Consider the following 12926-nt stretch of genomic DNA (forward strand, 5'->3'; position numbering starts at 1 on the left):
AATTTAGTAACAAAAGTGCTGTGGCACATATTTGTGTCCCAGCTGGAGCACGGGGCGATATGCCATGCTACTGCTTTAGCACTTCCACATGTGCCTGGCAGAACAGCAACTTGTGGAGGCTTAGCAGAGAAGACAGCTGTCCTGGGATGGGATGCTGCAAGGCCACCTCAAGTTCTACTTCAGCTTCATAATCGCTGTCACACTTAGTAAGGTCAAATACACAGCAGGCAATTTTTACGGACTGGATGAGGATTCAGCACAGCTTCACTTCACCAGCTCCTCTTTTGAATTAAATAAACTGTCAGCATTGCTCTGGCTCTGTGCATGTTCACAGGCAGGCTTAAAAAAAAAAAAAAAAAAGGCTGTTACCAGGCCAGAACAACAGGAGACAGAGGAAACCATTCCAGCCAGAGGGAACTGTGTGGTGTGCCGGCAGGGGGCTAAGGCTTAGATTTAGGCTGGGGACAGCAGGAGTACAGCAAGTACAGCCCTGGCCAGTGGCCATCAGCTGGAGCAGGCGTGGGCCCACTACTGGAGCTCCCTCCCCCAGCAGGGTGAGCAGATCACTAGGTTCAGTGCAGACAGGGTGGGGGGGACAAGTGACAGAGCCCCCAGCAACAGCCCCTGGGGCAGAGCACACAGGGAGGCAGGGATTCACAGGCCAGGGCACAAGAAGAGCTGCCCAGCCGGTAATTCCAGGGCATTCTGCCAAAAGTTTGGGCAGAACCTGGCCAGAAGCCCAGTGCTTGAAAAAGCAGCCTGAAAAGTAAGGTCTTACCAAGCCCATTAGCAGCCTGTGAGCTTCTCCATCCTGGATCCTTCCCAGGGGTTGCAGGATGCGACTAACCCAATTTTCCTATGGAAGTCCCACCTCCCACCTCTTTAGATTCCCCTTCTCCCTTCCAGCAAGCGAAGAGGTACAAAGGGGGGATCCAGATCTTCTGAAATGCTCCACAACTATCCCAGTGTAGTTCTTTCTCATCTTACAGTGACTCAGCCCAGTCAGGTGAAGAGTGGGAAGGAGGCAAACTGTCAAGGACAAGGGCCTTCTGGTGGAAGTTAGCACAAACACTAGGCCAGACTAGTCAGACCTGGCCAGCACAGAGCCTGCCTCCCACGTGCAACTCCAGAGGGAAAACCTCACAAAACACTGTGTCATGGTTGAATTGATCCAACCTACTGCTAAGACTGCGGCCGCACTTTGCATAGCCTGAAAGTCACTTTTATCATCTCATCACTTCCAAGAACAACTGCAAACTGGAACACAGGAAGTTCCACCTCAACGTGAGGAAAAACTTCTTGACTGTAAGGGTTATGGAGCACTGGAACAGGCTGCCCAAAGAGGTTGTGGAGTCTCCTTCTCTGGACACATCTGGATGCATTTCTGTGTGACCTGCCCTAGGTGGTCCTGCTCTGGCAGGGGGCTTGGGCTCAATAATATCTAGAGCTTCTTTCCAACCCCAAACATCCTATGATTCTACAAACAGCTTCTCACATTCTAATCTTGCCCAGGTTTTGGAGAGGATTTTTATCTATTTGGTATTTGTTCCTGTTCTGTGATACAATGACAGTTTTTCAGCAACTTGCAGGGTGCCGTTTGAGAAGGGTGGCTTTCTCATCAGCCCTCTTCTGCTGTTTAACTGGGAAGCCCAACACACACACCATTTAATGAAGCTGCGCTCACAAGTGTCAAGAGCAGGAGCGTCCTCGAAACACCACGGCAATACGGCAGGTACCCAAGGTCTTCCTTCAGCTATGGATCAGCAGGGACACCCTTCCCCAGCGGTGCCCCCGTTTCGCTGGCGAGCGCCGCGGAGGCCAGCGGCTGCTCCAGCGGCGGGCAGAAGCTTCCCGGGTCGCGGGGCTGCACAGCCCGGCAGTCCCGCCGTAGCTCCCCGCCCCTGGGGACCCGCGGCCGGCTGGGGGCTCGCCGCCCCCGAAGCCGGAGCAGCCACCCCTCCTGGCCCGTCCCTGACTGCCCGGGGGGAATCGGCGCGTTCCCAGCTCGGGGCTCCCGGGAGGGCTCGGCCCCGCGGGTGGCCGCGCTCCGCCGCGCCGGCTCTGCCTGGCTGGCGGGCAAAACAAAGCGGAGACAGGGAAAGGAAAAGGGAGAGAAAGTGCGGATCCTGCCTCCTCCCAGCCCTCCGCCTGGATCTCCCTGCATGAGACAGCGCTGCAAGCGGATCCTGACCGGGGGCAGGGGGTGGAGAGAGGAGGAGGAGGAGGACGGAGGGAGGGAGGGAGGAGGGAGGGAAGGAGGGACGAACGGGAGCCTCTCTCCTTCCCTGGGCTGTTTTTTCAGTTTCCTGTCTCGCATTGTGCTCACAGCGGATATGTGCTGCGCCTACAGGTGTGTCCCCTCCTCGCAGCTTTTCACCGGCTCCCCGGCGTAGGCTCTGGCTGTCGGGGGACGGCGGCGGATCGCGACCGTCATGTGATGATTAATTTCTCTCGGGGCGGTTTCTCTCTCCTCTCTTTCTGCCTTCCCCTCCCTCGCTCCCCGCCGCTCTCCTCCTTCCTCTCGGAGGTGGCCGCTGCCGCCTTTGCGCTGACTCCGGCTGCTGTGGCGGCGGCGGGGCCCGCCGGGAGCAGGGGCGGCCGCCGGGGGCTGCCGTAGCGCCTCTGCCCAGCCCATCGCTGCCTGCCCCGGGTTCCCGGCCGCCGCCGCTCCTGCTTGGGCAACTCGGACGGTCCGCGCCCGCGGGGCTCCCTCCGCCGGCGCCTGCACCTGTTGAAGGTAACGCAGCCCCCAGCCTCCCGCTGCGCGCCTCGGGATGGGGCGGGGGGGGTCGGCTTTCGCGGCGGGGTCTCCCCGTCTTCTCCCTGCTCGCGAGCCTCTGAATCGCGGGCAGAGCAACTTCCCCCCTCCTGGGCTGCGGCCCCCAGGGCTGGGGCGGCCGCGGGGCTGGGCGGCGGGGGCTGGGGCGGAGCGGGCTTCCGCCGCGCTGCCCGCGACCCAGATGGTTTTGGTTAAGGGGCTCCCAAGCGGCGGCTCCGGACTCGGAGCGCCGTTCCCGAGCCGCCGCGCAGAGCCGGGGGGAGGCGCGGGACGGCGGCTCCTCCCGCCCGGCGGCCCGGAGCGCTGGTGCCGGCGGAGCTTCCCCGCTGCCCGCCGGCTGGGGGCTGGCTGCTCGCCGCCGGAGTTTCACAATCCCCGCGGTGCGGCGGGGGTCAGCAGCCCCGCTGTCGCCGGTCGCCCTGGCCCGGCGCCGGCCCCGCGCTCCGCCTTCCCGCCGCCGGCTCGAGAGCAAGTCTGGGTTTTCCTGCAAATGTGTTTTCTCTCTTTGCAGAGGCAGCTTTAAACTTTCTTTCCAGAGTGGTAATTACATATAGTGTACTTTGCTCGCGTTTCGTGCAGGCGAATGGAAGTGCGAGGCTGGAAGGGCTCGTGACTCAAGACGTAGTTATTCGGGAGCTGCAGAACACCTCTCCCTTCCTTGTTTAGCTGGGCTGTACCTGTGGCTTGTGACTTTGCCTTCTCCGAGGCTGCGTCAGTCTTGGTGCCACCCAGAGACAGAAGGGATCGATAATGATTTGGGTCCTTTCTCGATTAATCGGACCCTCGGGTGAATATACAAAGAAGGAAGTATAAGTTTATCGCGTCTCATGGAAAATAGGATTGCCTTTGTTGTCCGCGAATAACAACAGTACGGTCCTGTCCCTGTCACTGAGCTCATCAGCGAGTGATAACTTGATTTTGAAGGAACTTGATGTTTTTGTAACTAACGCTGTTACCTTGAATGTGATGATTAGCTTGCTGAACACCAGAGGGAACTCTGAATAGGTAGTTCATTCAAGGGAGATGTGTGCTGATTTTGCTGTTTATGTTCTCATTACAATGGAATCTAGAAGGAAGCTAAGACTGGTAAGTAATAGGCTGCTGGTATGTACCTAGGATTGGCTTCAGCTTGCTTTACAGTTCTCTTCTGAAGGCGTCAGCCCCAAAGATGGGCTGAAAATTATCTTTGAGATTACATGTGCACCCTAGGCTGGTGCTTAATGCCCAGCCCCTCTTGGGTTGTGAGGCAGATCTGGCAGGCTTGGGTACAGGGACTGCTGCCTGCCATGGGAAAGCCAGAGCATAGCTTGCTTCCAGCCAAAACAAAAAGGGAGGAAGTCTGCTTCCAAGCCTGGTGTAGTTTGTCCTTCTTGCCTTGAATACTTGTGGGTCTGAAGCCCTGGTGGGAACTTAGTCTGATTGTACATGAAGTAGAATTTTTTTCTTTCTTTCTTTTTGGTATATTGATTAAACCAATGCGGAAAGGAAATAGTGGCAGTATGGGAAAGCAGCTTGGATGGTGGCTTTTGGTACAAAAAGCTTTTTAAATTATCAGACATAACTACAAGAAGCTGGTGTTAACCCACCCAAAAGTGATGCTGTGTTCTGTAGTAAAATGAACCCTCAAAACACACACCTGAAGTTTTGGATGCTTGTGATAGTCTGTTACAACAGTTTTGATAATCAGATTTCTTTAATACCCCTGAAGTGTTGATGGTGTGGGAAGGATAGCACAGTAAATACACTTGTAACTCTGACTTACGTTCCAGGAGCTGGAACATCCAGCTGTTCATCCTGTCTCTTTGCCAGAGGTTACTGTGCCTTTCAGCCTTGTTTCCTATTGAACTTTGAATCTGCCAGAGTTTAAAGCCTGGCATATGAATGCAAACTGCATTTTATAGCCGTTAGTTTTAGTGTGTAATGTTGTGAAGTCCAGTAGCATGAGCCTCCTGTTCATCTCTCTGTCCTGGCAGAAGGACAAGGCAAATGGCTGGGGTAAGCTACATGGAACTGCAGTTGTGAACCAGAGCCTGTAATACCAGTGTTCTGAAATGGCAAATGTGCCTTCCACAAACTACTTTGTACCTTGTCTTAGTGGACAGTGGTAGTGGGGAGGCTCTGCAGCACAAGAAGAAGGTTGTGTGACCTCAGAAGGTCGGTCATAGCACTCAGGGTTCTGCATTTCAGATGGACTTAGCAGACAGTGCACCTGAACAGCCATCCTCTTCTCCTCCTCCTTTATCCATTCTGGGAATTAGCAAGGGAATGAGGGCTTTTTTTATTTTAGCTAAGTCTTGTTTTGTTCATCTAACTTAAAGACCTGTTATGTGAAATATCCTCACTAAGGTCACAGCCCTCTTCTGCCTGAATTTTCCTACAGATGTTGGAAGTGGGATAAAGGCTTTAAATAGCTTTATAAAGCCAGAGCTGTTTTCCTTGCATGCAGAGGCTCCCTAGGAACATAGTATATTTTGAAGGAAGAACTCTTCATGGATGCATATCAAGAAAAAAGAAATTCCAGTGACTTGTTTTCATACACTTTAAAATTATTTATTGTATGAAGCACTCAATGAAGATATTTATTACAGTAGTGTCACTCTGAATATTGAATTACCATTGTAAAATTAAGGTAACATGCTTGAACTGGGGTTTGTAACTTTAAGTTCTTGCCAGCAAGCAGTTAATGGCAAAGTTAACTGCTAGGGAAGTAATTGCTATCATTCTTTTACTGTCATTTTGTTCTCACTTTCCTCCAGTCAGACTGTTCCACAGAGATATAATGAATATTCACCAAAATAGCTTGGCATTGTCACTTGTGCAATTCCTCATTGGATCCAGTGTGTTGATGAGCTAATGTGCACTTGATTAAACATACTTGATTTATGCAAACAAAAACTGTAGGTCCTTCGTGAAGTAAAGTTAGCACCTGCACAGCTGTTAGTGAGATGAGAGTCTAAATAATTAAGATGGAATTAAGTAAACAAACAACCCCAATGTGGTGTTCCTTCTACTTCTTCACCTTTATCTTTTAGTTCAACTCAGTAGTGGATATTTATTTTGACTTGCAGGTTTTTTCATGCATTATGGGAAGTTGTGAAGCTCAGCTTATGATGGGGGAGGACCTCTCTATTTAAACGGCTACCATTAGAATAAAAAAAAAAAGAAAAAAGGCCATTATTAGCTATAATAAAGCAAGGGGTAAATAGAATTAGTGGACTGATACTTTAAGAGTTGTTTAAGTATGCAGTTGTCTTGGGCTTTACATTGGTCTGTTAATCCTTGTTAAAAAAGTATAGAATAACACAGCCTGAGCAGGTCACTGGGGACTGGGGAAGGGGGGCAGGGAGGGGCGATAGCAGGCTGTCTATTCAAAAAAAGCAACAGTATTAGAACAGTAAGTGGTTTAACCTCCTACTCCTTGCTTGGTCAAAACTCATGTAGACAAAGTGGAAGGAGTTTAAGATAGCCATTTTATCTATCCATCAGGAGCTTCGTGTTACAAACAGCTCTCTTACTGTCTACAAAACTGCTCAGATCTGGCCATCAGAATAGGCTATGGAGTCTTTGCCCCTTGAGGCTCCAGAGGATGGATGGAGGAGGGAGAGAGCACGTGCTTGCTCAAGCCCTGGAGCAGTAGCACAGACTGGAGACCTGTTCAGGGGACCTTGCAGGGTTAGGGCTTATTTCTCTAGGCAGATAGCAATTTGCTTATCTATTAAAATAGAGTATTTTTGAGTTTCTGTCTCTTCAGTGAAGCCTCTGGTAATACATAACTTTTGGAACTCTCTAAGTTCCTTCCCTTCTTAGATTGCTGAGGGAAGACTGAATTGTTGGTGTCAAGTCCAGATGTGCATGTGCTTAACAAGCATTAGTAACAATGATTAAAAAGAATCCCAGAGCTAAATTGATGTCCAGCCCATGCTCAATTGCTGAGACTCAGGCCGCTGTAGCATGGAGCAAAATTTGTCCCCAGGAATGTGTCAGCAGAGCTGTTGTCGCCAGCTACGTGCTCGTTGGGACACTCAGTTTCTCTTTGAAATTTGGCTTCTGGGAGCTGGTGCCGTCACGGATTGATTATTAGATCTGTGCTGAGCTGCCTGGGCTTGGGAGCCTTGGTGTTTGTCAATAGCCAGAGTTCACCTGGCACCTTCTGAGGCACTTCCAACCTTGCCGCACCTTTGTGGTTAGCTTCCAAGTTTCCGCCTTTCTGGATTCATTTTCGATATGCCCTCTTCCACAGCCTTCCCGCAGGCAGTTTTGTGATCCTGGAAACAAGCAAAATTACAGAATCACAGAATAGTAGCAGTTGGAAAGGACCTCTGGAAACCTAGTCCAACCCTCCTGCCAGAGCAAGACCACAACAGAATCTAAAGCAGGTCACTCAGAAATGCATCCAGATGGGTCTTGAAAGTCTCCAGAGGAGGAGACTCCACAACTTCCCAGGGCAGCCTGTTCCAGTGCTCTGTCACCTTCACAGTAAAGAAATTTTTCCTCATGTTGAGGTGGAACTTCCTGTGTTCTAGTTTGCATCCATTGCCCCTCATCCTATCACAGGGCACGACTGAAAAGAGATTGGCCCCTCCTTCTCGACACCTACCCTTCAGATATTTATAAACATTAATAACATCCCCTCTGTTTTCTCTAGACTAAACAGCCCCAGGTCTCTCATGAGACAGGTGTTCCAGTCTCTTATCATCATCTTATCATCCTCCATCGGACTCTCTCAAGTAAATCCCTGTCCCTCTTGAAATGAGGAGCCTGGAACTGGACACAATACTCCAGATGTGGTCTTACTGGGGCAGAGCAGATGGGGAGGAGAACTTCCCTCGACCTGCTGGACACATTCTTCTTAATGTACCCTGAGATACCATTGGCCTTCTTGGCCTCAAGGGCACATTGCTTTCCCATGGATTACTTGTTTTCCACAAGGATTCCAAGGTCCTTCTCCAAGGAGCTGCCTTCTAGCAGCTCAGCTCCTAATCTGTACTGGTTCATGTTGTTATTCCTCCCCAGGTGGAGGACCCTACACTTGTTGAACCTCATTAGGTTCCTCTTTGCCCAGCTCTCCAGTCTGTCCAAGCCTTTCTGAATGGCTGCACAGCCTTTGGGTGAATCAGCCAGTCCTCCCAGTTTGGTGTCATCAGCAAACTTGCTGAGGATACACTCTGCCCCCTCATCCAGGTCATTGATGAAGATGTTGAACAGGACTGGACCCAGCACTGACCCTTAGGGCACTCCACGAGTTACAGGTCTCCATCTGGACTCTGCACCATTGACCATCACTGTCTGGGCTCTATCGTTTAGCCAGTTCTCAGTCCACCTCACTGTCCACTCTTCTACCCCACACTTCCTGAGCTTGCTCACGAGGATGTTATGGGTAGACAGTGTCAAAAGCCTTGCTAAGGTCAAGGTAGACTATATCCACTGCTCTCCCTGCATCTACCCATTTAGTCACAACATCATAGAAGGCTATCAGGTTAGTCAAACATGATTTCCCCTTGGTAGATTCATGCTGGCTACTCCTGATACCCTTCTTCTCTTCCATGTGCTTAGAGATGACCTCCAGAATGAGCTGCTCCATCATTTTTTTCCTGTGATGGAGGCAAGGCTGACTGGTCTGTAGTTTCTTGGACCTTCCTTCTTGCCCTTTTTGAAGAATGGGGTAGGATTTTTTAGTAGTTTTTATTTATTCAATCAAAGTGTGTCCTCTTCAAGTAGTTGGTTTCCTACTTAAAACCTTATTTCTGTTTTCTCACTTGCTTTTGTTGTTAACTAGCATCACTAATTCAAGGCTGTGGGTAAAAAGTGGAAGCATTTTGATGATTTTCAGTGAATGGATTTTGCATTACTTGACAGTCACAGTTTTATGTTGCAGATCTTTCTTTCTTACTTACTTTCTTTGTGTTGAAGTTGTTTAAAAGCCTTTTCAATTCTACAACAAACCAGGAATATGGAGAATCTTTGCCCCTAGGCTGTCCTTCCTCTACTTCTTTTCTGGACCTGCACAGGTAGACCTCTCAGGAACACTCTGCCTGGTTAAGTTCATTGGAACTGCCTGTGATTAACCTTACTTAAAATGAAATTCCAGGGGATTTTTAGCACTTCAAATGAAATGTTACACATCTCACCTTTTTAGAACAAGGTATGTTCATGCTTATTGCTGAATAGACCTTGCTAGCATATTTCTGGTTAAGCTGGATTAGGTCTACGTGTCGATTTGGGTTGAAGGAAGCTCTCATAAACCTGGCACTAATCTTCCTGTGTCTAGAGGGATTGTTAGGGTGATAGCATGGTCTCTTGAAGAAGTGATGCCGAAATCAAGATACATTTCAAGCTGAAATTTCTGCATATTCTAATTGACTATGTTTTGAATATGTAGAAATTTCAGGAGTGAACTCCTCACCTTTTTTTCCCTTGGGCTCTTGTTTATCTTCTAGGTAGTTTAAGAAGAGAGCCTCTTTCTGACAGTATGTGTATGTATGTGAGAAACATGTATAAAGAATAAATAGCTACTACCTTCCTAGTTGCATCACTATTTAGAATTTATGAAAGATCAGTTCTGTAACCAGTGTTTGCCCCATGGGAAAATAGTGATTAGTCAAATATGTTCAACCATAGGAAGAAAGCAAAGGGCAGAAAAAATAAACCACATTGATTTGGTAAAAAGGGTGCAACTAAAATATAAGGTGAGATTTCCCATCCCAAATCAGAAGGATAATTTAATAATCTTTTCCTTGGATTTAGGCTTGGAATACACAGCAAGTAAAAGCTTCTTTCATGTAGATACATTGTGCTTGGAATGGTTAATAGTAGTAGGCTACATTTTCCTTGAGCTTGTAATAGTCCTTTTCCTTTATCTCTAGTTATTCTCACTGCAGCTGGCAGTCCAAAATGTCCATCTTCTCTTTTAACTACATCAGAAATCTCTTAATTTGTCCTTCCTTAATACATCGCCACAACATGCATTAAACTTAGGTGCTATGCTCGTTTAATCAGGTATGTGACAAATTGGTATAAACTTAAAGTTGGGCATCTTGAATTGTAAGGCGATGAAAGCCTGAGTTCAAATTCTTCCATTTCCAGTCCTGTGGGATTAGTAAGTAGTTAAAAAGAAAAAGCTTTAAACAGTTTTTCTGTGCTATTTTGATTCGCATCTTCAGCAACTGAACCTTTTTGCCTCGTGAGGTGACTAACAGTCCGTGTAAGCTCTAGCTGGAATTTTAATGAATGCATATCACCCTTAAGTGATGTCACAAATCTAGAAAAGCAACTGGGACAGGTGACTGTTGGGATATATATTTTTCCTCCCAAACATGCTAAATAGAGGAGGTTTTGTCTGGCAAAAAGTGTCTTTGTGAGTGCCTTGAAGAAGTTTTTCAAGAGTCAATAATGCTACAACCATGAAGGCAGGTTCATGACTAGAAATATCTACCTGCCATGTGCTCCATGGGTAATCTCCTTCTGCCCACCCAAGCTGTTGAGATAAAAAACCAAAAGACTTCACTTGCCTTGGTAACCCAACCCCATAGCACTAAATGGTGGTATGAGTTTGCTTGTTAGTACATTGGATAAAGCTCCAGAGAGGTGATGTTTATGTTTATTGACAGATGGCCTCTTCCTTTGACATTTAGCTCTGGGAAGATCTGCAAGCATTTCACAGTCCATTGTGCATTTAATTCAGTGTTTAGTAGCATTAGTGAAAATGCAGGGCAGTACCCTTTCGGGCTGGTTTGGTTTTTTCTTTTTTTCTTTTTCATTTTTCTTTTTCTTTTTTTTCTTTTTTTTTTTTTTTTTGTTGGGTTGCTTGGTTGTTTTTGTTTTGTTTTGTTTTTTTGGTTGGTTGCTTGGTTGTTTTTATTTTTTCTGAGACTCATTCAAAGTTTAGGATCAGAGGAGCTGTCAAGTCCTGTAGTTGTTTTACCATCCCACTCGAGTGTTCTTACAGGCCACTAAAGCATATCTTATCCTGAAAAAACTGACTAAAAGAGATTCCATCTTTAACAATATTGTTTGTATTTGTTTATTCCCCATTCAGATTTATATCTCATTTCTAACAGGAGCCTTTATTCTTTTGACTTGCATCTGTTTGTCCCTTTTAAGTCTTCTTGTGACTGTATTTAAGTGTTATTATAGCTGATAATTTTGTTCTCCCTTTAAGATTATTAAGTAAGCTGTTGGTTGTCTGTGTGACTTATCAGAAGAACTGAATCTTTAAATCTGATTATACATAGTGCTTTTTTTCCCTTTTGAATGCTAATTGGTTTTGTGCCTCTGCTTTGCATCTTCTCTAATTTTTAACATCCTTTTTTGAGCATCAGCTATGGGACTGGGCACAATATTTAAGTGTCGCTCATTAACATTACATACCCCATCCCACCCCATTCAGTATTTCCTTTCACTCTTGTATCTTTTCATCCATGTATAACATTAGACCTTTTAATAACAGAAGCTCTGACCATGATGCTTAGTTGCATGGCTATGATGACCTCCATGTTCCTTTTGGTTTCTTTGCTTCTTAAGGGCAGTCATGATTTGCAACTTAACCTGCATTCCTTATTAGTGGGTGCATATATCTGCATTCAGATGTCTGAAGACTGTTTTGGTTGGAATGAGTGCAACTTGACAAGTAATTGAAATAACCCTGTGTGATTTCCTTTCTATTTTTATTTGTCATGATAAGTAAAAACCATATAATCCATTAATTTTACCACAAAGGACATATATCCCGGCAGCTAATAAAACAGTTAGGTAATATAGAGCGTAATTCCAGTAATTGTGAACTACAAAAGGAGAGTTGCAGTTGCATGGTGATGTTACTCAGTAATTATAACTTTTTTGAGTTATTTCAGTTAACTAATTTTTAGTCTATTTGGCCTATATGTTTTGATACCCTGTTTTTAAGATCCTGTGGATTTTATGTTTGTTGATTGTTAGGATACATCTTTAAGTCTCTAGTTGCTATATTCAGTGTGAAATCCATAGATTTCACTTTCTTTTATCTTTTCCTTTTTGCATTTATACAGATGAAAAATGGGCATTTTCTACACTAGCTTGAGGTGCCAGCTCCAAAATGATTCCTTACTTAGGATACCCATAAACCCACAGAGCAAGCTATTTGTCTTTGCTTGTGAATGTTGTCCGCTCCCTTGCCTTACGTCTTCTCTGAAATATCTTTTCTTGATCTCTCCCAGCAGGAACAAGTACACGTCAAAAGGCACTTCATCCTGGAAGCTATTTGCACAGAAGCCTGAGCCCCAAGAAGTCCCTTTTGCTAGCAGTGGTTGTGCTGCTCAGGTGGGCTAAGAACTCATTTGGACTGAGGGTTAGGGTAGTTTGTTTGTTTGTTTTTTAACCTCCCTTTCTTCTTCTAAAGCAGCGTGTTGCTCAGTTTAGGAGGAGGTCCTCTTACAAAACACTGTGATGCACCTGCCTTGGTGCATCAACAAGAGAGGTGGCCATGTGGGGTTTATGTGCTTTGGGTTTAGGCTGAAATATTATGGCCTCAAATTCAGTGCAATAATCTGGCATGAAAATGTATTTACTTTGTAATTGTCCTGGATGCTGTCTGGTTTAATAGTGATTTTTAAGCATATTTTTATACCTCCTGGACCTTTAGTATAAAATGACATTGAACAACTAGTGCCTGAGTCATCTCCAAGGCAACTTAGTTATCAAAACATAGTATCTCAATTGCTCAGAGTAACACTTCCCACTTCTCTAATTGCACTTATGCAATCTGTGTTGCTTATACCTCCGCTGTTTAAATTATTGTGTACAGGTGTACTAGGTAAGGACTTTCCAATTTACTTTTCCCAGTTGTAGCAATTAGTTATTATCTTTTCATTTTGATCCTGAGGCTTGTAAAATAAGTGAGTAAATGTAAACAACATCCTTGAAACTAAACTCTTCATGGTATTTTCTCCTACTGATAATTTGAAGAGGCAACTTGTGTTTTCTGTTGTCTGTGGCATAATTAATCTACTTTAATTACACTTGAACAGGAATTCTGATATAAAAAGACAGTTTAGCAGCCTTGGAAGTTAGGAGCTTTTGGATGTTAGGAGCTTTTGAATGAGGCAGAACAGAAGAGTTCTTGTACTTCATTACTCACATTGTTGCGAAAAGACTAGACTGGTAACTTTGTGGA

General features: G+C 46.0%; 1 protein-coding gene across 2 annotated transcripts in view; it reads left to right on the plus strand.

Annotated features, from left to right (window-relative positions):
• The first annotated feature begins 2267 nt into the window (after positions 1–2267).
• Positions 2268–12926, plus strand: part of PLXNB2 (plexin B2) — a 261344-nt gene continuing 250685 nt past the window's right edge. The window contains exons 1-2 of one of the 2 annotated variants that reach the window (XM_051623011.1): positions 2268–2350; positions 11971–12073. The gene's annotated coding sequence lies outside the window, so the exon portion shown is untranslated. The remainder of the gene's footprint in view (positions 2351–11970; positions 12074–12926) is intronic. The other variant, XM_051623020.1, reaches the window with a different exon arrangement.

The sequence above is a fragment of the Apus apus genome, chromosome 1, assembly GCF_020740795.1.
Source record: "Apus apus isolate bApuApu2 chromosome 1, bApuApu2.pri.cur, whole genome shotgun sequence".
NCBI lineage: Eukaryota > Metazoa > Chordata > Aves > Apodiformes > Apodidae > Apus > Apus apus.